The sequence below is a fragment of the Pogona vitticeps genome, chromosome 2 (assembly GCF_051106095.1).
Source record: "Pogona vitticeps strain Pit_001003342236 chromosome 2, PviZW2.1, whole genome shotgun sequence".
NCBI classification, from domain to species: Eukaryota; Metazoa; Chordata; class Lepidosauria; order Squamata; family Agamidae; genus Pogona; species Pogona vitticeps.
In genome coordinates, this window is record NC_135784.1 from 154771347 (window position 1) to 154798632 (window position 27286).

At 40.9% G+C, this 27286-nt stretch overlaps 1 pseudogene; it reads right to left on the bottom strand.

The window, feature by feature from the left end:
- Positions 1 to 21429: 21429 nt before the first annotated feature.
- LOC110075097 (uncharacterized) lies at positions 21430 to 23925 on the bottom strand (annotated as a pseudogene).
- Between the last annotated feature and the right edge of the window lie 3361 nt (positions 23926 to 27286).

Genomic DNA, 27286 nt, shown 5'->3' on the forward strand with positions numbered 1-27286 from the left:
CTGCAGGAGATTCAGTCACATACCTCTGTTTAACCCATATACACTGAACTCTGTCCTAGTAATTTAACCCCTCTGTACACTATCTCTCGTTGATTTAAGTGCAAGTGAGAGCTAAGGCAAATTAAAGTTTCCTTCAAGGTCACAAGATTATTAAAATCCATCCCTCACAGCCACACAGTTAAGGTGATGGTGGAAGCTTTGGGTACAATCAGCTAGGCATACTATCAGCTCAAGGATACTATGGACCAGCACCAAGCCATTAGGGAAGCTCCCTGGCTCACATTTGTGAGGCTTATGAGTTGGCTTTCAGCAGGTCACTCCACCTCATCTGCACTGTTACTCATTCAGATCTCTTATAACTGGGGGAAGAAGGTCCAATTTATCAGTTTTAGCCAGGGAAATCTAGTCCTCAGAATCTCTACCATGCTTGCTCTGTTTTTAGAGTGGTGGCTGATATTCAGGACTGCAGCTATTGATGGAGTCCTGGTCAATGTAAACATGCCCTTCCAGAATAGGAATAGACTCATAATCTCACCATGGTGCGCTTGCATACAGATTTATTTCCTCCTGGAGGATGTGGAGCTTATTCAATAATATATGTGGGGGTATTACACACCACTATTTTTCATCTAATTAGGCAGCCTACCTCATTATACCCAAGCCGCCCTACCTCAGACATTTTTGGCTATGGTTCTGTTGATGTTTCTGAAAGCTGCTGAGAGGGCCTAAGGAGAATCGTGAGGCTTACACTCTCCTGTCTGTCTTCCAAAACAGGTTGCCTGCCAGAACAACCAGAACTGTTCCTGTGCCCAAAGCTACCCTGAAATGAGCCTTCTTCTTCTTCTTCTTCTTCTTCTTCTTCTTCTTCTTCTTCTTCTTCTTCTTCTTCTTCTTCTTCTTCTTCTTCTTCTTCTTCTTCTTCTTCTTCTTCTTCTTCTTCTTCTTCTTCTTCCTGACAACAAGAGTCTTATGATTAATGTACAACTACGGGCTTTAGAGTCAAGCTCTTGGCGAGTTCACCAGAATCATCAATTCTGCCATTTTGTCCATATTAGGTGTTCTCCAGTGTAATGTTTCACTTTCCTTCCAAAAGATAATTACTGCAGGCTATTAAATTATCTCTCAGTGTCTTCAAAATGTGAGGACCTTGCAGCAAAATAGCCGATTAGCAAGCCTGGAAGTCACAAATCCAGGAAACCATATTTTTTATTTTTATAGCCCCATTCCCAATTGATACATAAATGTGAAATGGCTGAATGCACCATTTAAATAAATAATCACCAGTATCGCATCTCTAGTCCGCTGACAGTCTGCTTCTCAGCATATCCATTTAAGTAGTTCCTACCTCAAAAGTGCATCCTAGCCCCATGTCTGCTATATTGGAAATATACTATTGTACTTGCTGATGTAAGCATCTGCATTTCCTGTGTTTTATATATTTCTGGGAAACCATTCTAATAAAAACATTCCATTTCATATTTTTGGAAGGACTGCAAGCAAACAGTTGATATTATGATACTATGGATAACTACCAATAGCCAGAGTAAATCCTATTCTGAGCTCATTGGTTCTTACTCACAGATAGATCAATATAAAATTGCAGCCTCAATATAAAAATAATCAGTGATTCCTCCTTCATTTCTGTTTCATCCACGTATAATGGCTAAAAACACAGATGGAAGTTGGTAGCAAAAATATAACCAGCTAGAACTTGATAGAGATGGTAATTTTATATTTAATGGACTTCCATTCCCATAACTTGGTGGGAACCTCCTAGTTGAAATTTGGGAATTTAAGATCCGCAGCAGCAGTAGGTAGAATAGCCCTTCTACATCTCTTCAGTTCTCAGCTGGACTTCCAATAAGCAGGGATAAAAGCATCTTGCTGAAGATTAGTTTCCCTAAGACTTGCAGGAGTGCCTGCTAGAATGGGTTTTGACCAAGCTACCTCCATATGGCACCTCCTCCTCATCCCTTCTGCAATTGATGTTGCCTCAAAACTAGAGGTGGAGATTTGTGGTTTTGGACTACAGTTCCCAAAATTCCCAGGCAGAGCATAGTGCACAGATCTCTACAACTCTACTCCAAAAAGCAAAGGGGTGGGTTAGAGAATTCTATTTGGTTTAGACCTAAGTACTGGCTATCTAGCTTTCAAATGCTTTGGCCTCTCATAAATTCAAGCACTACTCAGGAGTTATCAACATGCTCAAAGGATGCAATAGTAAGGCCATTGCTGAAGAAACTGTCCTTGGATCCCACAATACTCAATCATTACAGGCCATTCTCTAATATTCCATTATTGGACAAGATGCTGGTGTAGGTCATGGTTTTTTGGCTCTAGGGGTTCCTCAAAGAGATGGATGAGCTCGATCCATTTCAGTATGCATTCAAGCCTGGTTATGGGACTTATACTTTGGTTGCCTTGATGGATGACCTACACCAGGAAGTGGATGGGGGAGTGTGTCCCTGTTGGTTCTGCTGGACCTCTCAGCTGCTTTTGATTCTATTGACCACAGTATCCTGGCCTGTCTCTCTGGGATGGGACTTGGAGGCACTGTTCTATGGTGGCTCCAGTCCTTCCTGGAGGAGAGACCCCAGAAAGTGGTACTGGGGAGCTCATCTGGAACCTATGGAACAAAAAGAAGGAAGATCACCGCCAGAAGCCAATTTAAAAATCAGTTCAGAGCCCTTATACGGGCAGGTAAAGCCTCTCAGAAATTCAAAGATAAAATGGTTTGTGCTGGTGAATGAACAGGAGATTCAAGACATTTTTTTGGGGGGGGGGAAAGGGGTTACTACCATGAGAGAATGAGTAAACAGGTGAATTAACCTAACACCTGAGTTCTGGCTAAAGGGAAAGTGCTGCGATAGAGAAAGAACAGTGAATAAGCCAGTATTTATTTATTTATTTATTTATTTATTTATTTATTTATTTATTTATTTATTTATTTATTTATTTATTTATCTATCTATCTATCTATCTATCTATCTATCTATCTATCTATCTATCTATCTATAAATAAATAAATAAATAAATAAATAAATAAATAAATAAATAAATAAATAGGATTAGATGAAAATTACATTCCAATTTGATGTTGATATGAATGTCTTCATATTCAAATATTAGTATTAATATTTAGAAGTTTAAGTCAAAGAAAACGTAGCAGCCAGACTGTCTTTCTCCATACAGACCCCCCCTCTCTCTCCACACCCCCTTTCTCTCTCACACACAAAGAAACAGTCTAGTTCCTGCCTGTCTCTCTATCAGAGATGGACAAAAATCAGAAAAATGATGATTTGTTTTGATTTCTGATTCATCAAGGTTGACGAATCAAGAATTATGCATTTACTATTTTTTTCTGACAATTTGATAAATCACTTTGTCAATTAGTTTTTGAATTTAAAACCCTATAAAATGTCCCCCTGAAGCTCTTAGAGATACCAAACTACAGAGAAGCTTCCCCTGTCTCTGTTCCACAATCTCTCCAGGTTTGGTAATGTTTGGGTTTTGCATGTCCAAGTTTTACACTCACAAGGAGGACCCCCAGAAAAGTTCCCCCAGTCACCTAGAGACACCAGAATCATACAGAAGATTTCTCTCATTCTCCTCTACAGTCCTTCTAATATTGGTGAAGATTGGGTTTTAGACATCCAAGTTATATACCAACGAACTGGGTCCCTTAGGAAGATGCGCTTTAGCAGCTGGCTAGACGAACCCAATCTTCACCAAACATGGAGGGATTGTAGAGGAGAGTCAGAGGCAACATCCCTGTGATCTTGGTGTCTCTAAGTGCTGGGGGGTGTATTTTATTGCCCAACAAATCAATGAATCAAAAATCACTAAACATTCAACGACTTGTATTTGTTGAGGTGGTATTGATTCATATGAATACAAATTGACAAATTAGCGATTTTTTGAATGAATTTGGTGAGTCATTTTTTAATTCATGCCCATCTCTACTATCTATTTATCTGCGCTGTTCTGTTTTTCCTTAGTGTTGAACTGTATCTCTGCCTCTTTTCTCTCCTACATAGGAGGCAACAACTGCCTTTTGATTTCAACATATTTAATGTACAACCATTGCCTGAAGCTACCATTTTAAGATCTGGATCCTGACGAAAAGGACACCGATGTTGCAGGATACCCAGAAGACCTTGGGTTCAATCCCTATCATCCTCATTGACAAAGGTGATAGGCTGCAGGACCAACCAAGGATGTTCCAATGACATGTATCCTACTTTAGGAGACACATTGCTATATTTGAAGGTTTCCTCTGTTGGGGATGTGCTATGTGTAAGTTGTACCCCCCCCAGCAGACACATACAGAGAGAGAGAGAGATTGACAGATCGACAGAGAGAGAGAGAGAGAGTCATGATTCCAAACAATGCAATTCAGAGTTACACCATGTGCTTTTCTAGCTGGATTTTTTTCCTAAACTGAGGATAAATTATGATACAAAGCAGAGAAACACATCACACAAAATGTTAACATATTAGAGGGTTGTTAATATAGTGTCACAGGATAATGATTTATGCAGCCCATTACTAGTTATGAAGTAGTTTGCTGGCATTGATCTAAAATGTCTAATTTTCATGAAGAAAAAAACTAATCACCCATTTTTTATCAGCCCCATGCAAATTACTGTTGTGTTGTGACTGGTTGCCAATAGGTGGCAGGCAAGTGCTGTTAAAGTAGTCTTTCGGTCCCTATTCCCACCTCCTTGTAGAAGACTGTTCTGGGTAACGGAGCACACTCTAGAATTGTGGGTGAGAGAGTGGATTAGTTCATGGATGATAGATATTTTCTCTCTGTGTTTGTATGTCTCTCTCTGTGTGTGTATGTGAATCTGAATGCAGACTGTAAAAGATGCTTCAAACAGTCCCAGGATTAATTTTTGACAGGACAAGGCTCTTCTTCATATACTGTAGTTACATTCTCACTGGCTGTATCGATATTCTTATTTTCACCACCAGATATTATGTGTCTAAGGTGATGTTTATGCAAGTTTCTTGTCTGTTATGTGCTTTTGTACCTTCTTCCAGATGGTATTGGGTCTTATGTGTCACTGGATAGCTCAATGGCTTAGGTCTCTAAATATAGAGCCAGAAGTTGGGAGTTCAATTCTACACTGTACCTCCTTCACAGGGACTGGACTCAATCATCCACAGGGGCTCTGCAGTTCTAAGATTCTAAGATTATTATATTTGTATTCGCGAAGGCTTTCACGGCCAGGATCTAATGGTTGTGGGGTTTTGGGGCTCTTTGGCCGTGTTCTGAAGGTTGTTCTTCCTAACGTTTCACCAGTCTCTGTGGCCAGCATCTTCAGAGGACAGCACTCTATTATATTTCTTTTAACATGTGTTCCCAATGATATTGCCATTCCATAGTGCCAGCAGAGCCATATTACAGTTTAATCTATGTTTGTTATAAATTGGGTATTGCACATAATTTTTTTCTGTTCAGTGGAGTAAGAGAAGAAACCAACATGAGCTAATTTGTCTTTGATACTTCAGAAAGTTTCCCCTCAGCAATGAGGCCAGCAGATTGGAAGTGTGACAACTATCCCAGCATGCAAAATGTAACTGACACTGGAGAAAGCCTCATCCATCCTTTTACTTGCTTTGCTTGATAGAGATCATGCTACGATGATAAGTAACATGGGCTGACCATGAACAAAATAAAATCACACATGTTGCAGAGATATTTATTGCTCATCAGATGCAGAGATTCTTCTTTAAAATCCTCCTCTGCTTTAAATTGATGGGAATGGAATTTGATCTCCTTAGAGAAGACTCACAGCATATCCAGTGATGGCTGGTGTTTTGTTTGCTCATCTGGACAAGTGAAAGACACTTACATTTGCCCGGTTAATTCAGACGACTATGCATCTAGACGTTGAGAATGTTTTAAAATCGTTGTAGTTCTTTTCAGGCTTTATTATACTGCTGCAATTTTATCTCTGCACTGTTCTACAGGAATTAATAAACTAAAGCTAATACTGTGCATAAATTTATAAAATAAAGCTAATTGCAGCGGGGAAATTGTCAGCCAATCTGATAAATTTCCTACTTGGCTCAAAGCAAAATAAAAAACAGTTCATTCATCCACAGGTGCCCAGAAGATAAGAAACGGGGGGGGGGGGGAGGCTGTCCACACAGGCATACAGTTACGGTATAGGGATTGCTGGTGACATGTTTTTTTTTTTGGGGGGGAGGGACTGCCTTGTTTGCAACTGTTTCTACTTAGAACAATAAAACCTTCCCCTTTAAGAGCTGCCATGCTCCTTTTGGGCCCAGTGGTATGATATGCATTCTTTTTGGCATGCTTTTCATTTAGACCGGAGATAGCCGCCTCCAGGAGTCTCAGCTTCCAAATAATTTCATTTTCCCTGACCTTATGCAGACAATTGGGAGAGTGATTCATTGACAGCTGATTGGGCTTTAAAGGGTCATTTGTTGTTCAGATGTGAGGAGTACACCATCAACTTCAACAGACCCTTTGTAGCCTGAACCACCCCATAGCTAAAATGACTAGTTAGGACAGGTCCAAGGATAGCTAGAAGAAAGGATGAAAAAGTATGTGTTTTCATTTTTCTCTTACATCCCATTGGTTGAGATTAGAGATGGGCACAAATTTAAAAATGATTTGCAAAAATAATCAAAAATAGCTAATTTGTATTTGTTCAAATTGATGCATCCAACAAATACAAATCAATGACTTTTTTGGTGAATTTTGATTTGTTCATTCATTTCCCCAAGCCAGCTGCTAAAGAGCACTTTCCAGGGGAACCCACTTTGTGGGTGAATGTCCCAAACCCTATCTTCACCAATCTTGAAGGGACTGCAGAGGAGAGTCAAGGGATTGTTCTTTGTGATGTGGTTTCTCTAGGCGCCTGGAGGGAACTTTCCTGGGAGGCCCTCTTTGGGGGTGTATAACCTCAACATCTGAATAACTTGCAGGGCTTGTAGAAGAGAATTAGGGGACGTGTTCCCTGTGTTTTTGATGTCTCTAGGTGCCTGGGGGGGCGTTTTATAGGGGCTTAATAGCAAAAACGAATTGAAGAATCAATTCATCAGAAAAAATATAAATTCATTATTTGTTGAACTTGATGAATCATGAATCAAAATGAATCACCATTTTTCTGATTTGTGACTATCTCTAGTTGAGATCCAGTAGTAAGTTGCAACTAGAGTAGGTCCATTGAATCAGTAGAACCTATGGAGATGTTGACTGACCAAATGCCCACTGATTCAATGGACCCACAGAAGTTGCAACTCACTGCTGGATTTCAGACAATGACTTAAACCTCAAATTCTTTTCATCTTGCATCTCAAGACATTTGCCAGTGTTGGCAGATTCTTCAAAAATGAACTGTACAGAAAGATTGTTTTCAAACATTTGTGCCATTTAAATTCCTGCTGGCCATTCAGCTAGAAAAGAGGAAAAGTTCTTCAAGAAAAAAAAAGATAGCAACCCCAATTAAGCAGTATCATGGTGGAAAACACAAGAACTCAAACATATAATTTAAAACTAAAGCATTTAAAGCTAGAATGGACACATATCTTCATTTTTCAATTTCAATTCTCATTGTCCTAATTATGAAGAAATTTGAGAATTTGGTACAGAATTTGACAAAACAAAGAGAAATGCAATTCTCACTTGCTCAGTGTAAAGCCTCTTTCTGTGAAAGAATGAGGAGGATAGATGCATGTGTGTTTTACTTCCCTGTTCTGTAGGTACTTCTGACTTCATTAATCACCTTAACCTATTGATATTTTTCAAAAAAAGAGAAAGAAACTCAGGACAAGCCCCTTCCTCCCTCCCTCAGATAAAAACTTTTTTTAAAAAAAAAAAAAGTTGAGAACATCCACCCACTCACTGGCTGAGGAGGAAGGGGTTTTGTGAGTGGGTGGGTGTTGTATTTCTTTTCATTTTTTAAAAGGGATCATAAATTGTGTTCATTCTGAGCCATATTAATATTATTGTTTGCTTAATCATGTTTCAATGCTGTAATAAACTGTGCCTTTTTCCAATTCTAGGTGAGATCAAATGAGGAGATAGCTCGCATTTTGGACCACTGGTGGCACAGCTTCCTGTGAGCTATTTCAAGACAATCACACAATGTACAGGCAATAGTGGCCCAGTCCAACCCCAAATCTGTGTCCACTTGGGAACTTTTTGGTCCAGTGGCATGGCTGCTCTTTTGGAGGGCTGTGCAGGATCAATTTCCCAGCAGACAGAGGGGCCACTTCAGCGGAGATTGCTACTGCCACAATGACCCTTTCTGGTGCAAGCAGATATGATCACACCTTCTATATTTTAAATGTATGGCATGAGCTGTCGTGGGAAAGGTAGGTATTTATTAAACAACACACACACACACACACACAAATACAATCTGGTGGATTTCAGCATCATCACCTTTGCTGCAGCCTAGCGTCTGATTGGGTGGGTTGGCTCATGTTTTAATTTCTGAAGTTATTCCCCTAAGAAGGAACCAAAATGAAAGTGGAAAAAGAACAATGACGTGAAAGTATTTAGGAAGAAAATATTTATTTTAGCTCAATTTGACTAAAAGCTGGACCCAAATCCCCCACTAAAATTTTAGCTCACTAAAATGACACACTGGAAATATGTGCATAGGGCATGTCTAATTAGGATTTAAAACTTCTAGCAAATGACCTTGTAGAAAAATAAGAAAGAAAACTAGAACTGAACTTATTGAAACTCTTCAAAAAGTTGCAAAAACAAATGAGATGGATGTGTACAGGAAGAAATCTAATTTGGAAAGAAAGCAGGGTAGCAGATTAAATCCAGCTGTTGTCATGTTTACAAGCTGATGCAGTAATAATACATATTTACTGTTGGTTCAAAGCCTCCATTCCCCTTAAACATCATCCTGTTTGACATGTTTTTGGTGATAGATGCTCTGATGATAGATGTTCTGTAATTTTACTGTTGATATAGTAATGAAACTCTATTTCAGCACATTTTCTTCAAGTTACACCATAGCAACCCCCTGTTGTGATAATATGCACATTGATGCGACACTTCCCCCTCCCCCATTTCTGCTGAAAAAGAACAGTTGTATTGCAGAGTTTGTTTTTTAAGCAGTACAGGAGGAATTATATTTTTAAAGTACAAACAGAATGCTTCAAATTGCACTTATATACACGATAGTGTCAATCTATACCATGTGATACTAGGGATGTATGGTGGCTCACCCCAACAAACTTGTGCCTCACTTAGTGAATACTGATGCAGACCTAAGCAGTTTTATGCAGTTTGGAGGACACTCCAGCCTGATCCTGATCCTTCCCATTATGTTGCGTGTGCATTTTCCACAAATGGGGAAACCAAGAAAAGCTATGATGGAGGGGGGTAGGCTTTGGCTACACAGTACAATCGGTCCAAGCAGCATGATAGATGGGAGTGTTTTACCTCTGCCCCTAGGCACCCTGCTAACAACAGCACAAAAATGCAGCACAGAGTAAGATTTGCACCACCACACAGATTGATTGATTGATTGATTGATTGATTGATTGATTGATTGATTGATTGATGGATGGATGGATGGATGGATGGATGGATGGATGGATTGATTGATGGATCGATCGATCGATCGATCGATCAATCAATCAATCAATCAATCAATCAATCAATCAATCAATCAATTTTTCCACTTCCTCAGTTCAAATTGCTGGGTGATTTTTTTTAAAAAAAAAATATGAATGCTGGATGGAACTGGAAGGATCTGAGGAGGGTGTTGAATTGCCCTTTGGGTGACCCAGTGGTTTTTTGCTCCACCCTGCAGTCACCCTGTGGTTGCCCAAACACCCTTTCCCAAAATACAAGTGATAAAGCATGTTTGCTTTTCGTGAGTTTGTGTATATTTACCTTTGACATACAGGGTTTTTATACTGCATTGTGTTTTCTGAATGTATGTTAACATCTACAGGAGCAGCAAATTTTTGACTGACATAAGCAGTTTATTAACGACAACTAAGGATGGAAAATAAACCCTTTGGATTTGCATTTCCATAGAGGCTTCCAATTCATTTAAGAGAGGAAAATTTATGGAAGTCCATGTATACATTTCAGAGCATGCTGGACTGAAGCCCTGCGCGGGTCTGCTTAAAACATGTGGAGCTCACACATGATCAGGGGAGTGTTCTGCTCCATTCCTTCTATTTTTGACTTTCAAAAAAAGCAGAACCCACTCCTTGGCTTCATCAAGCTGCTTCTTCTTGTAAGCTAGACCTGAGAGCTGGGGTGTGTGGTTCACAAAGAGAATCTATGCCCGATAAAGCAGCTTCTTCCTCTTCATCACATCGAACTTTTGTAATAACAACTGTGGCAAAGGGAAAAGGCTAGCATTTTGTGTGTGTGTGTGGGGGGCTCCACAGGTGCATACCTTAAAATCTTCACAGCTGAAAAACATGTGAATGCATGCTTTAGTTAATTTGAAAATGAGTACAAATATGGTTCTGTGTGGGCTGGTCAAAAAAAAGAAAATTCAAGGAAAAATATAGACAAATACCCTTGCTAAATGCAGCCTCTCATTACCAGGGATGGGACTGGGAAAGAGCAAGAATGCTGCTGGTCGTTTCAAAGTAACATTTTCATATTCAAAACCATGGCCAAAATACTGTTGCATCTTTATGCAAAAAAAAAAAATGTAACTTTTAATGACAAATCAGTGTAAATTAAGAAACTGTGTTGATATTATCTGTTTCACGCTGAGCAGTGTATCTCAGTGTGCAACAGATAATGACTATGAAGTTTTGGAATTATTGCATATATAAGAAGTTTTGGCTGGAAAGGACTTTTCTGAACTAGGGTGACTGTCAATCAATCTAGCAGAAGCAAATTGTGCCCTCTCTTCTTCAGAATTTTGAAGAGAGCCACACCTCTCTATTCGACAATTCATTTCCTGCTCTTTCTCTGTCAGATGTTAGTCAGGCAACCTGAAGACAGTTTGAGCTATGTAGTCATCCGGCATGTCATCTCTGTTCATGCAACCAGTCATCATTTTTCTACAAAATGCTGTTTGCTTTGATCTAATCAGAACTGTGTATAAAATGACCGCTTTTTAAATTATTTCTCATACCAGTGTCTCTGAGTGAATCACTAAGACAGTGTCAGTTGAGGAGAACAACCTATAAATGGGAGGCCTACTGAGCAGAGTTGTTGTTTAGTTGTTAAGTCGTGTCTGACTCTTTGTGACCCCATGGACCACAGCACGCCAGGCCCTCCTGTCTTCCACTGCCTCCCAGAGTTGGGTCAAATTCATGTTGGTAGCATCGATGACACTGTCCAACCATCTCGTCCTCTGTCGTCCCCTTCTCCTTTTGCCTTCACTCTTTCCCAACATCAGGGTCTTTTCCAGGGAAATTTCTCTTCTCATGAGATGGCCAAAGTATTGAAGCCTCAGCCTCAGGATCTGTCCTTCCAGTGATCACTCAGGGTTGATTTCCTTCAGAATGGATAGTTTTGTTCTCCTTGCAGTCCAGGGGACTCTCAAAAGTCTCCTCCAGCACCACAATTCAAAAGCAGCAATTCTTCGGCAGTCAGCCTGCTTGATGGTCCAGTTCTTCCCCTTCCATTTGCCATGAGGTGATGGGACCAGTGACCATGATCTTAGTTTTTTTTAATGTTGTATGTGCTTCAGGCCATTTTTTGCACTCTCCCACCTCCTCAGTTTCTGCCATCAGAGTGGTATCATCTGCACATCTGAGGTTGTTGATATTTCTTCCGGCAATCTTAATTCCGGATTGAGAGTCATCCAGTCCAGCCTCTTGCACGGTGTATTCTACATATAAGTTAAATAAGCAGGGAGACAATATACAGCCTTGTCATACTCATTTCCCAATTTTGAACCAATCACACACACACACACACACACACACACACACACAGAGAGAGAGAGAGAGAGAGAGAGAGAGAGAGAGAGAGAGAGAGAGAGAGAGAGAGAGAGAGAGAAAAGCCACTTGGACTATCCAGATAGTGTGGTTTCTGTCATACATGATAAAAATGGGGAGAAAGCCCCATTATTCAAAATGGCTCCTGATGTCACTGAGAGAAGAGATATTTCAATGGCAATTTGTCAATGCACCAGCATCAAGACGAGGGCCTTGGGGTCCACAATGGCTCCAGCCCTGTTTCAATGGACATAGTGTGGGATAATACACCAACATTATGTTGCTTCCACTGTCTTTGATGAGATGATATGTGGTCTGGATTGACTTTCAGACTTGATAAATATTCAGAAGTCAAATTTCTTTCACAATAACTCATATGCCTGTAGAGTTTATTTTCCTTTTTCTAATCAGCTGGGCAATGTATGGTTCTATCAATATTTATAACTCTCAATTTCTTGTTTTTTCCAATCTTGGTGTATGCCATCCTGTTACTATTTTAAAATGTCACATGAATTTTTGTGTTCATTTCCTTTTAGTACACATCTTTCTGCACAACTATTTGCCTAATATACACATTTTACTGGTAGCTTTCCCATATCATAGGTTTTATTCCCTTCCTCAGTGTTTGCCTTTTTAGACACGTCTCCTTCTAACGTGCACATTTAAAGACAGAGGTAAATTTGTCTATTTAGAGAACTACCATGACAGAACCCTGGGTAACTGTGAAAAGTAGAGTGGTTTCTGTCACATATGTTGAAAATGGGAATCTGATAAGTTCTTATTAAAAATGCAAATGGAAAAAAATTCTCCCCCATTCATCCTAAAGGTCCCATTTGACATTGTTTTTTCTTGAATACTTCTATGTATAAGTATCTTGTTTAAGCAAAACATGACCATCTTTATTGGCATTTTCATACATTAACCTTTAATGAATCAGGAACGGACAATATATCATTACTTGACCTTTTACTTTTGCTACACCATTTTGCCATTTATCCTACTGAGAGTTCATGAAGCCTAAAATAACATATATACATGCATGTATGTCTCTCTCTCTCTCTCTCTCTCTCTCTCTCTGTGTGTGTGTGTGTGTGTGTGTGTGTGTGTGTGTGTGTGTGTGTGTGTGTGTGTGTGTGTGTGTGTGTGTGTGTGTGTGTGTGTGTGTGTGAAGTGTATAAGCCAACCTGAATATAAGCCGAGGCACCCGATTTTACCACAAAAAACTGGGAAACCTATTGACTCAAGTATAAGCCGAGGGTGGAAAATTCAGCAGCTATTGGTAAATTTCAAAAATAAAAATAGATACCAATAAAATTACATTAATTGAGGCATCAGTAGGTTAAATGTTTTTGAAGATACCGCCCTTCTGAGCTGCAAGACACACTTCACTGCCTGCAGAGGGAGGACTCATACCAGATGCTGCGTTTATCTACTGCTCTACTGCTGTGTAACAAGATGGAGGGAGACAGAGGATGGAGGAGGAAGGTGGGAGAGGAAGGTGAGTACATAGAATATGCAGGAGGAGGAGGATGGGAGTGTCCTGGAAGTGGAAATGCAGTGTACTTAACCCAGGTGATCGGACCATACACAGAGGCTGCAGGAGCCCGTAGATGAACAGGGGTGTCCAGAGAACACCCGCACTGCAGGGGAGAACATGTAATTTTGACACTAAGATGAGTATAAGCTGAGGGGGTGCTTTTTCAGCAAAAATATTGTGCTGAAAAACTAGGCTTATACTTGAGTATATACAGTATACAGATACATGGACATGCATCACTTTTATTGCACTGGGCTGAAGCAAGGTTGATTTCTTTTTTCTTTCTTGTGGTTATTTTAATTGTCTAGAAGAACTGTCATGCACAAAATTTGTTAAAAGCTGCAAGGGTAGTTAGTGAAGTTAATTGGGTGGCAAGCACAGTAAGAGGTAGCATGGAAGTTCTCAAGCAATTATTTCCATTTGTAACCCTAACTTCTGAATTATAGATGCCTACATGCTTTTCTTCCTCTATTAACTTTTAATAGCCTCATTCATTCACAGTTAGTTCTGAACATGATACAGAAAGAAGAAGAGACTTTTGGCAGAGAGAGGCCATCACAGGCAAGATATTTTGGGTTTAATAAAAGCGCAGAAAATAGTAAGTTCTATAGTCTGTTATTGTTGTTTTTCCTGCAATGTAGGTTATGGAGAAGTGGTAGTATGTGATTCCCTAGTTCATGTGTAAGGTGGCCATTGCTCCACTGTCAAAAAGGAAGACATTCTTCACAAAAAAGAGGACGAGTTTGCATTAAATTTGCATATACTAATTTAAACGGACATGTGCAAATATCCTCAGTTGGAAATCATTATTATAATTTAATTGGAAATGCACTACTGCTCCTCATATTGCACCAGACTGTGACTAGGTAACTACCTTGGGAAACAGCATTGAGAGAAAATCAATTACAGTGGTGCCTCACTTAACGAGCACCCTGGTTAACGACAAAATCGCATAGCGATTTTGTTTTTGTGATCGCATTGCGATGTTTTAAATGGGAAAAATTGCTTTGCGATGATTGGTAAGCTGTTTTGCTTACCGATTTTCGCATAGCAATTTTTCCCAACAGCTGATCAGCAGTTCCAAAATGGCCGCCGGGTAAAAACATGCCCTCCCACTTTGTTTTGGGACGGATTCCTTGCATGCCAGGCAGCGAAAATGGCTGCCGTATTTATTTATTTATTTATTTATTTATTTATTTTATTTATATCCCGCCTATCTAGCCAACTCAGGACCACTCTAGGTAGCTAGAGGATTTTCTCTTAAAGGTAAGTTTTTTGCCCATAGGAACACATTGAAGGGGTTTCAATGCATTCCTATGGGCTTTTAAAAATCGCTTAGCGATGTTTTTGGTTAGCGGCGATTTTTGCTGCACCAATTAACATCGCTAAGCGAGGCACCACTGTATATAAATAGGACATAGTGTTTAATACCTCCCTGAGATGTCCTGTGCCTGTATTTTCTGCAGCTTACTGAAATGAATATATATGGGTGAGGTGGTGGTAAACAGAGATCACTGTAGTTATATTGAAATATCTGGCTAGGCAATAATCAGTTATTTCAGAGGAATTGTTTGAAGAATGCTTCCAGAATGTTCACTCCTGGGACTCACCTCACATCTGAAGTTAATACAGAACGCCATGCCTGCTATATATCCTGAATTATATCAATGTGTGTTGTTTGCAACTTTTCTGAAAAAAATTCCCTCCTCCAAACCATTTTACTTAAAAAAGAGAGGGGGGAGCTATTTTCTCCTCTTGGTCAGGAAAAAGCCTAGGTTGGCCACTAACATGTGACCAAAAGGAGGATGCAATGGCCACCCCACACAGTCAAGTGCGAAAATAAATTGGCTGGCTTTGACTATGATGCAGTTTGGCTTGGATGAATGAAGATGCAATTTGCTCCTATACTTCAAGTGTCTTGGGGAGCTGTGGCAATATGAGAGCATTTTGAAAGGAGAACCTCGTGCTTACATTGGGCCTTGAATGAAGTCCCCTTTGAAAACAATTCTCCCACCAATGTTTTCCATCAAGTTTCCCATTAATGGGCATAGTTCTCCAAAGAACCTAAATACAGTGGTGCCTCGCTTAACGATTGCCCTGCATTACGACAAAATTGCTGTATGACAATCTTTTTGCGATCGCAAAACGATTGTCTGAATGGGGGAATTTTGCTTAGCAATGATCGATTCCCTGCTTCGGGAACCGATTTTTGCTTTACAATGATCAAAAACAGCTGATCGTCGGGGTTTCAAAATGGCCACCAAGTGCTTAAAATGGCTCCCCGCTGTGTTTAGGGATGGATTCCTCACTATACAGACAGCAAAAATGGCCACCATATGGAGGATCTTTGCTGGACGGTGAGTTTTTACCCCACTGGAATGCATTGAATGAGTTTCAATGCATCTCAATTGGGTTTTTAATTTTGTTTTACGATGTTTTCACTTAACGGTGATTTTCCTGGAACAGATTATCATTGTTAAGGGAAGCATCACTGTAGCAATATGCAACATTTTAATCAAAATTTGAAATAGATTACTTCTAGGGGCTACAACTCCCAATTCACAACTATCATGACAATGCACAAGCTCACTGAGTTCTGGGAGTTGTGGCTTTTAAGCTATCATTTTCCAAGTTCTGGTGGGGTGCAAGAGGGCCATGATGTCGCTTTGGGACTGATTTTGAAACAGCAAAGCCTTGGGCACAAATACACAAATCTGTGGGTGCTTAGAACATCTGGCTACAGCCCCATATGGCTAATGCTGTCATTACAGCTTCTCAGGGAAGAATCTCCAAATTGGCTCTGCCAAGGATGGTCATTAGCTCCTCCTAGACAGGCAGGAGCGTACAAGAGCTTTCTCCTTCAGTAGCTGTTCCTTTAAGCAACATATCTTGTATTTGTGGTCAAGTTCTTTGGTGCAGGTTCCCTGGTTTATTCTCAGAACCTACTTTCCAGTTGGTTTACCATCTATTTCTGATTGCTCTTTGATCCATATTCCCACTTTCCAGTTCCTACCTCACTCTCCAGACTGCCATTTACAGCCCAAGCCTGACCATCAATGAACCAGGCTGCCTTCAAGTTCATCCAGATACCTGTAGGCTTCCTGTGACATTATAGAAAAGAACTGCATCCTGGATTATCCTTATAAGAGTTATTCCTCTATGGATAGGAGGGTAGATTATAGTAGGTGCATGCGATTCCTGTCATTTTTTCCCCAGCTTTGTTCTCCAACAGTTTCATGAGTTGTAATTCTACTGATTAGATGTAACTGCTGCCAAAGTAAGGTGCAACCCCAGGGACAAGCTATCACACAGCAATCTGGCAGTAGGCACTTCTGAAAGTATCTCAAAGATCTAGAGTAATTTGCACATCTAACATAAGAGTGGTAAAGCTGCTGTGCCATGTGTTAAGTGCTTAAGAGCTGATGCAATGACGTTCCTGCTGCTTCAGTTGCTGAATGGTCATGAAGCCAGTCAATATTTGTTGAATATACCACAGAGAAGGATTGTGATATAGGTGAGTACAATATTTATGGATCATACAATGGGAAGGGACTTCAAACAGACATTTTGCTGCCTGAGATGAAGGACAAGCTGCACACACCCCAGATACAGAGGCCACCTGGAGTAGCAATTAAATGTTATTTCAATACTGGTGAGAGTCCAGCATCCTCCATCTCTAAACAGTAGGCTAGCCGGAGGCATGGGGAGTGTGCTGCTTGTAAAGTACAGCTCTGTTATCCAACAGAAAGAGAAAACCTAAGGACCTCCACTGTTGCAATTTTCCATACCATCCAGTGGCTACCTTGTTCAGCCAAATGGTAGGGCTCGCCTTGATTTCAAAGCTCATCAGATCTAACCTCCTGTTCAGAAATGTATGTCTCTGGCTATATTGACTTCAAAATCATAGACAACCATTCAGGCCCATGGGTTCCTTTGAGGAAATACAGGACGGAAGCATTATTAATAATTGTTAGAAGACTTCCTGTGCACATGTTGCTGAAAGGGGCCCACAGCAGAAGGGAACTGAGGTCTCTCTCCCTCTTTTATTTCCCCCCCTCCTTGTCTCTTACTGCAAGTGACATTCCTCTCAGCCTGGTCTACTTCTAGGCTTTATTTGAAGAAAACAGTCTAAAATGTTGGACGCTGGGGAATGCAGAAGGTACACCTTCCTCCCTGTCTTGTGTACTTTACATCAGAGAAAGCTGCTCAATGTGCATCAAAGGCAAATAGTGCAGATATAAAAGCCGCAAGCTTGTCTTTTCACAGTATTGCTAAATGTCTTGATGTTCCTATGCTTCACGCTTGCCATTACAAATGTACTTCACCCCACATCTTGCCGCTACAAGTGGTAATCACTTAAATAAATCCTTACAACAATTAACTTTGTGTCTTGAGCTTCTGTTTACCATTAAACACCTTCAAACATATTGGCTGCAGTTATACATTGCATATTCATTTTCCAAATGCATTCCAGCTTCATTAAAATCAATGGGAGTTCTGCTGTAGACTTCAATAAAAGCTGAATTGTGCTGAAAATCTTTCTATTCTTCAAAAAGCGAGAGAGAAAGCTAAGGGAATCCAGTCAAGGATTTGTTCACTGTGATGCTGATTTATTCTTCACTGTGGTTTGCTTATAGTTCTTTGAATAGTTTGACTTTCAGGTTATATCATATATTTTGGCATGATATCTTATCTATTCATTCCATTTTCCTCTTCTGTAAAGTATGATCTGCTTATGTCCTGCTGTGTTTTATAGCACTGTGTGATGTTTTGGCTTCATTTTGTCCTCTTGCTTAATTTTTCCAAGAACACTGTGTCCCCTCTTGATTTTTCCTTTGATTTCCATACGAGTAATTTTCACTCTACCCGGTTCTTTCATACCCTTTTTGAAATCCTTATTTTCATTCCTCTGTTCTGAATTTTGCATTATGTGTGAATGTCATTCTGGTTGGCACCCACAATGCCAACAATTTTATCTTGAGGTGACAAACATTTCTAAACGGTTCATGGCAAAGTGTCCAACAATTGATCGTATTAGTGTCATGGCTTTCTGATACACCCGAGCCTTTTTAGGTGAAGTATCTCTAGGTACTACAAGGAGAGGGATTATACTATGCAGGTAAGGGAGGCTTACCTCAAGCAAAAATCATTCCGTCCTTGTAGTAATTGCAGGTCAACTTCCTTTCTCCATCATATCCTGTGGTCCCAATCAAAAATTCTGCCCCTGCGCATAGATATTAATAATTTGTGTGCCTTCAAGTCAATTCTGACTTATGGTGATCCTTTTTCATGGTTTTCCAGGCAGAAAATATTCAGAGGTGGTTTACTATTCCCTTCTTCTTGGGAGAGTGCAGCTTGCGCCCAAGGCCAGAAAAGAGTAGCTGTTCTCCCAGGAGGCACAGTGGGGAATGGAACACCCAAACTTTGGCTCTGTAGCCAGATCCCTAACTCATTCAGCTAGCCAGCCAGCTAGATACATATTTATTTATTTATTTATTTATTTATTTATTTATTTATTTATTTATTTATTCATTCATTCATTCATTCATTCATTCATTCATTCATTCATTCATTCATTCATTCATTCATTCATTCAATTTATGTATACACCGCCTATCTGGTCAAATGACCACTCTAGGCGGCTACATACACTTTTAATAAATTCTGGAAAGGTTGCAAGCCATGCTGTGAATGCAACTTGCCACCCAAAGAGCCTTCTGTAAGTAATGAGAGGAGGGACAAGTGCAAAAATGCCTGTGCTTTTATTTTGCTTTTCTTCCTTGGTTGCCTCTCCTCTGTCAAACTCCCCAGGCAGAATTCTGGGAGCTGCAGTTCAGAACCTAACCCTGGCACACCTCTACTGGTGCACACCTGCTGCTTCTGCTACTGCCTGCAGGGTGGTTACTCCGTGGGCTCTTGCCTCATTCTCACTGTCCACCTCTTCTTCCCTGGGAGTCACCACCAGTGACAAGAATGAAGGCGAGCAACCTTTGGAAGGAGACAGAGAGAATAAACTAGCAAAGCAGGGCAACAGTTGCTGAGGTAAGTGACAGACGAGGGGAAGGCAGTCGTGGTGGTCCTATAGACCTTCAGATCTCGTTGGAGTATACTTCCCATCAGTCTGTACAACCCGTGGTGAGAGGATGATGGGAGTTGTAGTCCAACAGCATGTACAGAGATATAGATTACTTTGCATTCAAGACAGGGCAGTCTCTTGACCCTCCACACATTGCCCCTTGCAGAAGTGTGTGTCATTTACATCAGCTGCATCTTTGCAGCTGGGCACTCTATATCTTCCCCTTACAGGTAAAGTCTACATGTGAGCTAAAACATATTAAATGAATTTAGGTAAATGCTTGTATTTTACCGTTCCTCAAGTGACGAGTGTGTCGACTTACTTAGCTTCATATATTTTTATCACTCAAAAACAGAAGTATCTCATCTTTTATTCCTATATGGTGTCATCTTTAGCCATTGCTGGGTGAGATGACCCTTAGCACTCTTTGATCCCCCTTCCCATTCTGGATCTTCCAGAGTGGTCTTGTACAAATTAGCTCCCATGGAGACATATTGCCGTAATATCCTTGACTGTTTAAACTCTTTATCAAGTGTAATATGCTGGGAAGATACTACCTTTAGGCAATGCACACAGTGATAGTTCCATTTAGAGAAATCTAATAGGAAACCCACAGCATGTTTAAACTTGTAATAAGCAGAATGAAAAGTATGAAGGACCAGCTGAATGAGATGGTGTGAGGTCTATTATCACACCTCCTGTAATTCTTCCAAAGGTACACAGCAGCTGTTGGGCAATGAGTTAAATCAGGAAACTGCCTCAAGGAAAGGGGTGATCCATTTCTTTTTGTAGCACTGTGGTTCTGATCCAAATTAGTGGTAGCAGGGTGTTGGTATCACAGTTGTGTTTCCCTTTTAATTCTACCTGCACCAGATTGAAGTATGTTAGTTCCACAGAAGCTGCACAGAAGTACATCTACAAGGTAGCCACTGTACAGCATTGTCACTTGAAGAGTGCTATGTTGAAATTTTTCCCTCATAAGAACTTCAACCATGATTGCTCAATTTCACTGAAGAGAATTGGCCTTTGAAAAGAATTTCAAAGGAGGAGAAACTTGAAACAAATTATCAGATTGTGCTTGGCTATCCTGTGAGGTGGTTGATGAGGGGCTGTGCATGCCTTGTCTTTCACTACATATCGCTGAGGCAGCTGGTGACCTCAACTTTCAGCACTTCAATTAAAATGCAGAGGAGCATGCCATACAGTGACTCCTCCTGCAGGATTTTTCTGAGCTCAAAAAGTTTGGGCATCCAGGAAAGCTGTGGATGGTCAGTTGTGTAACAGAAAGAGACCACAAACCTTGGCAATCCAATGATACTATGGTAAACTCAAAAATATCACCAAAGGAATTATTAAACAGCCCTGAGAATGAGGGTACTCTGAAACATTTAAAAGATATCTTCAGTTATGGCCAATGATTGCAACCTTTTCTTTCCTGCTGGTTTTCAATGATGTGCAGTATTTCAGCCCTTTGGAATGCATGCATTTCTCTAACTTTTTTTTTTTAAAAAAAAAAACACATTTTAAGTGACATAGCAACATAATGACATTACTTGAGATGGATAGACAGCAATGTCCTTGCCACCCAAAACCCACAACCCTGCAGAAAGGCAGTATTTAATACATATAGAGTGTTCATATTGCCTGAAGTGATTAATAAAGAACTGATTTCAAAAGTGTGTGTTATCTGTGAAGATCCTTGGTCATCCAGGTGAGGTTCTCTGGAAGTTGAGTCATGGCAACCACACTTTTTTTCTTGTTAGGTTGAAACATTTCTCTACTCATCTAAGTGGCTTCTTGTTAGGTTGAAACATTTCTCTACTCATCCAAGTGGCTTCTTCAGTCTGAGGAGAGTTGGTAGGAGATTCCTGAAATATCCTCCACATTGGTTTCACTTCCGCCTCTTCTCAATAGGCTTGTAAGAAGGATAAAGGACTGGAAGAGAGGGATAATCCCATTTCTGCAGTATAAATTGGCAACAATGGGCGACACTGGGGGGAACCCATGGCACAGCCATGTTTCTGTCTGTCAAAGTCCCCTCTGTAGGTGAAGTAAGTGGTGCTCTGGCACAGGTCCAGAGGAGCAGGCATATCTGGTCTGGGTTGAGGCTGCTTCTGGTGGAGAGGCTGTTGTCTTCTTCCAGTCTCCTTTTTACAGTTGTTATGGCATTGGGGGTGGAAATGCTGGTGAAGAGGGATTTGACATCAAAGGATACTATCGTTTCATCAGTGCAGTGGTAATTTGCTAGATGACAACCTCGCAAAACGACGAATCTGCATGATGATGAGGTTTTGTGATCACTATACTGATTTGCAAAACAGTGATTCCAATGGGCTCTTTCCGCTGGACAATATTTGGGTCCCTGCTTTGCAAACCGTTTCTTGCAAGATGAGGATTTTAACACTGATCGGCGCTTCGCAAAACGGGTGTTTTCGGACTGATGCTTCGCAGGGCAGCCATTTTAACAGCTGATTGGCACTTAGCAAAATGGCTTCCCTATGGGCAATCTTCGCAAAACGACAACAATTTTTCCCCACTGGAACACATTAAATGGGTTTCAATGCATTCCAATGGGGAAATGGTTTTCACAAAACGATGTTTTCGCTAAAGAGCGATTTCTATGGAACGGATTATCATCGTCATGCGGGGCACCACTGTATTTAGTTTCAGTTCCCTGATCTTGGACACAAACTCCTCTGAGTTGTGAATGTGGTGGTCCGAGTGTCCAACTAATGGTGCTAAGATGTATTCAGCAATGGTGTATGTTACCGAGTTTATGCTGCTGCTGATGCGTCTGAGGGGGGCTCCTTCCTTGTGTATCTTGGGAAGTCCATAAAGGCAGGGGTACAGGACACAACCAATGGTAGGTCGCTCGATGGCATGGTCCAAGTGTTTCAAGCATTCTATTGCTTTTCTCCTGTAAAGGCTGGTGGGGGTCCTTCTTCAATTTTTTGTATCTGTGTTGGTCTTCCAAAAGTGAGCTTACTTTTCTATGGTAATCCGTACTGTTGAGGACGACAGTGCATCTTCCTTTGTCCACATGCAGTATGGTGATGGTTTCATCCCTGCTGAGAGATGTCAGAGCGCTTCTTTGGTGAGGTTGGATGGTGGCGGTTGAGCACTGGAAAGTGTTGCAGAAACTTTCATCCAGAGTTGTTCAGCTTCTGCCACTGGTAGACTGCTGTTCTGGATAGCCGATTCTGCGTCTGTAATGAAGTCCACAACTGGAATCTGTTTGGGTGTGATGGCAAAATTTAGGCCTTTGGCTAAGACTTCCCTCTCTGACCGAGTGAGTTCCCTGTCTGAGAGATTTTTCACCCATTTGTCCTTTGTATCCTCCACTGTGGTCCCCTTGTCATCCTTCTTCTCCTTGAGTTCCCCTGTTGACTGTTTTCTGAAGAGAAGAGTATCAAATTTCTTGGTTTGCCTCTCTTTGCCTTTGAAGTGCTGGGCCAGTTGTGCTTTGTGGAGAAAATCTAGGACTGCATCCAGTGTTGGTTTGGGTAGAGTGGAAAGTAGTTCTTGGTGAAGGCGATCTATTCTGTGTTTCAAAGTGTCTATGGTGAAGTGGACCTGTCTGATCCTTTCATTAAGCACCTTCTGAAGGATCTTGTTCCCCCTTTGGTTTCTTACAGTAGAACACAGGCGTAGGCATGTCGGGGTGAGGTAATCCTCAACAGTATGGATTACTCAAACTGAAGAAGCTACTTCGATGAGTAGCGAAACATTTCAACCTAACAAGAAATGTGTGTTCAGTTAAAATAACTCTGCCAGCCTCTTCAAAAGAACTCACTTTGTGGTAAAAACAAACAAACAAAAACCCCGGCTTCACTATGTGTCATGTAGTTGAGACCTTTCAAATTGATTTTAATTGTGCAAAACCCAATTCAAAAGTAGTTCTTATTGTCAATGTAACTGTATCCTTAGGCAGCAAAAATAGAAGCCTTTTTAATGTGAAAAACAGCACTCATAAGAAAGTGGAAGTCAATTTTCTTTCTTTCTTTCTTTCTTTCTTTCTTTCTTTCTTTCTTTCTTTCTTTCTTTCTTTCTTTCTTTCTTTCTTTCTTTCTGTCTGTCTGTCTGTCTGTCTGTCTGTCTGTCTGTCTTTCAGAAATAAAAGTCTACTTGGCAGAAATTTTCACTAATTTCCCAACAGCTTCTTTCTGGTGGCAACTTCCCCTCCTCATGACCATGGTGGCGGGTTCCCAGATGTTCTTGGATTAAAACTCTCAGAAGAAGCCTTCATCACTAGCAGGGTTGGCCATCATTTCTGGCATTTGTAATCCAGAAACCTCTGGGGACCCAAAACTGGGAACCGCTGTCGCAGAATAACCCTAGGTTGAGTCATGGCAGTCAGGTTGCCAATGTAGTCACTGCTGTTGACCATTGCAGAACAGAAGACTCTGTGTGTGTGTGTGTGTGTGTGTGTGTGTGTGTGTGTGTGTGTGTGTGTGTGTGTGTGTGAGAGAGAGAGAGAGAGAGAGAGAGAGAGAGAGAGAGAGAGACAGAGAGAGAGAGAGAGAGAGAGAGAGAGAGAAATGATTATCATTATCATCATTGTAGAACTGTAGAGCTGGAAGGTACCCTTTGAATCATCAAGTCCAGCTCCTGTAAAGGAGCCACAGTAGAAAATGTATAACCACACACCTCACACATTCCCACCCACTAGCCAATGGAGTGAGTTTTGCCTTTTTTTAAAATTCATTGGCTGAAATCTGGTTGCTTAGCATGGTAGATTGCACTAGGGTACGCCCATTGAATTCATGAGGACTGGTTGAGTCAACTCTATATGTTCCATTGATTCAAATCAGCCTGCTCAAGTTACAATTTACTCTGCTAAAATAAATCACAACAAAGTAGCCCAATTGGAGTCAATGGGATTTTTGAAGGAGTTGGCTCACCCAATCCCCACTGATTTAATGGGCCTACTCTAGTGTGACTTACTAAACTAAGAAACAGAATTTCAGTGATTGCGTATAAAACTCACACCTCTGCCCTCTTAATTCTTGTTGCCTCTTTTTCTTTCTATTGCTCTGTTCTCTTTCAATCCCTCCCGCCCCACAATCTTGGTACTCACTCAGCTTATCCAAGGAGTACAACATCTAGAATCCCCCAGCTACTAATGAACATTGGGACCCATCTTCCATTTAAAAAATGTCACGTTCTCAACTCATCTCATTAAAAACTTTAAAATAACATGCCTCACAAGACAGTAGACAACAAAATATGTGCCCCCAAGTGCTCCAAAAGTGCTTTTTTTGCATACACTACATAGCTTATATTTGAAGTCAGAGGAGCCCTCAAAATATTTTCCATATTTGATAAAAATCCATCCAGCCTATTAATTAAACATTCTCAAGTGATTTTTGTATATGGCACATAGCTTGCATGTCAAGTCAGGCTATTCCAGACAGAACTTCCACATTCTAATTTGCAGATAAGCATGGCACTTTCTTGGACAACAAATGCCATAAACCTCCATTCTGAGAGTTTCACTCGACAGACTCAAGCCTGCAGAAACCGAAATTTGGCTCACTTGGAAAAAAGGCCTAGTTGGGGAGGCTTTGTCAGTTAGTCTAGGCCTAGCTCTGCCTTAGTCTCCTGTTCAGAAATGAAGCTTCTCCAGTGCTCGGGGGACCTTCCTTTCTGAACAGGAAGTTAAGCCACAGCTATGCCTATGCTAAGCCACAAAACCTTTTCAGCTGGCCTTTTGCCCCATAAGTCACAGGTGTCTGTAGGAGTGAATCTGCAAGGATGAACTCTTAGAATGGAAAATTATAGGATTTATAGTCAAGAACGTTTTTAAAAATAACATATCTATTTGAAGTCCTCAAGAGAACTAGTAAAAAGCAAGGAAGATTCCACAAGCCTGAAGTAGAACTCTTATTTACATTAATGGGATTGTAGAGTGATACATTGATATAGTACCACTGGCAAACAAACGGCCTGATGTGATCATAACCCCTTTAATGCAATAGCTGCATCAAGTAGCAAAGCATGTCAAATGAGCATATGAGACCACCGCTTTGGCTCTGCCACTGACCTGGCAAGACACCTCCAAATTCTGCCCTTGCTGCCTATGTGCTTGCATGGATATTTGGATCACCGATGTTGGAGTTTGTACATCTTCACATGCTTCCTGGAGGTGTGGATGGGAAAGGCCTTTCTGGGCTGGGATGACTGTCAATCTCTCCAGCACTAACAAATCATTCCTTTCTGCCTTTGAAAGAGCCCAGCCTATCTGGTCTGTGTTCTTGCCTTTTCTTTTGTCTACGTCTGTTGCTGCAAACAATTATGTTTGCAGTTTGCTGTTTGATCTGTTCAATTTAAGTAATGAAATATTTTATTCCTTCTCTTACTAATGTCTCAGACTGCATTATTGAAACTGTAAGTGCCACTTGATGAGAAAAGGCTGGACTCCTCTTGGAAACTTTAAGTTATTCTGCTTTGTAAATCCCTGCAATTCTGCTGTGCAGCTAGAGGAATATTACAAAAAAAAAATACAAAACATCAAAATTTTGCAACAATGGAAGCCTTCAAGCAAAGACATATGCACAATCAGGTTTCCATGAAAACATGACCTGTTAGAATCCAGATCTGGGTGAGCCCCAACTCAATGAAGTCTACACACAAAGCCTCCCCTTCCCTTCTTTCCATCTTTGGAAATGGTTGGGCCTAAGCTTGAAGGTGACAAAACATAAGGGTCAAAGCTAAACACACACACCACACCCCCACACCACACCACACCACACCACCACCCCCACACACAAATCCTTCCATGCATTGCTGTTTTGTGTAAATAAAGAGGAAACAGACTAAGTTTCCAGAACCCAAACTAAAGACCCACACTTCCAGAAGGCATAGTTCTTCTCTAAAACAAAACACATGCCACACAGCTTGTTTTAGCAGAAAATCTATTTTCAAAACCAAACATATTAGTTTGCAGCTAGGAGTCACATATTGGTCACTTCTGATTTCACATGGATGGGGCTGGTAATATTGGTCTCCTAGAGCAGTGGTTCTTAACCTTTGTTACTCGGATGTTTTTGAACTGCAACTCCCAGAAACCCTGGCCAGCACAGTTGGTGGTGAAAGCTTCTGGGAGTTGCAGTCCAAAACTCCTGAGTAGCCCAAGGTTAAGAACCAGTGTCCTAGAGTCTGCCATCTTCATATACTGTATTCAGACTCTGCCTGGATGCCTGCTTGCTTTTCAGCAACTCACTGGGGAATTGTCCTTTCCTTGTGTCACATCACAGTTTATTCAGCAGCTAGCATCTTGTGCTAACCAAAGGCCTTTGTTTGAACCTTGAGTCTATTGGTTCATTGAGACACACCTCTCACCGGATGGTCTCAGACAACTCGGCTATCAATGCAGTTGCTGTGGTGCCCCTAGTTTCAGACTAGCATGTACCCTGAGCCCAGGAGGGGCTCTATGAAAAAGCTCTGAATGTGCTGGGATATATTTAGCCTGGACAAAAGAGGATATCTATTCAAAGGTATCTCAGAAGTGAAAACAGTTGTTCACCTTGTCCACAGAGGATGGAGGAAGAAAACAGGTTGACTGATGGAGAGGCTGAACTTTCAAGAACTGGCAGAGATAAGCTGTGCAAAGAGGCCCTGGGATCTCTTTCCTTCCTGCACGAAATAAATTTAGAAACCCATCTCTCATGGTTGCTTTAAGAGTAAAAGATGGGTCATTTCTCAAGCCAAGGACCATGAAACTCCTTCGCTGGCCTATTAGGCTCCTT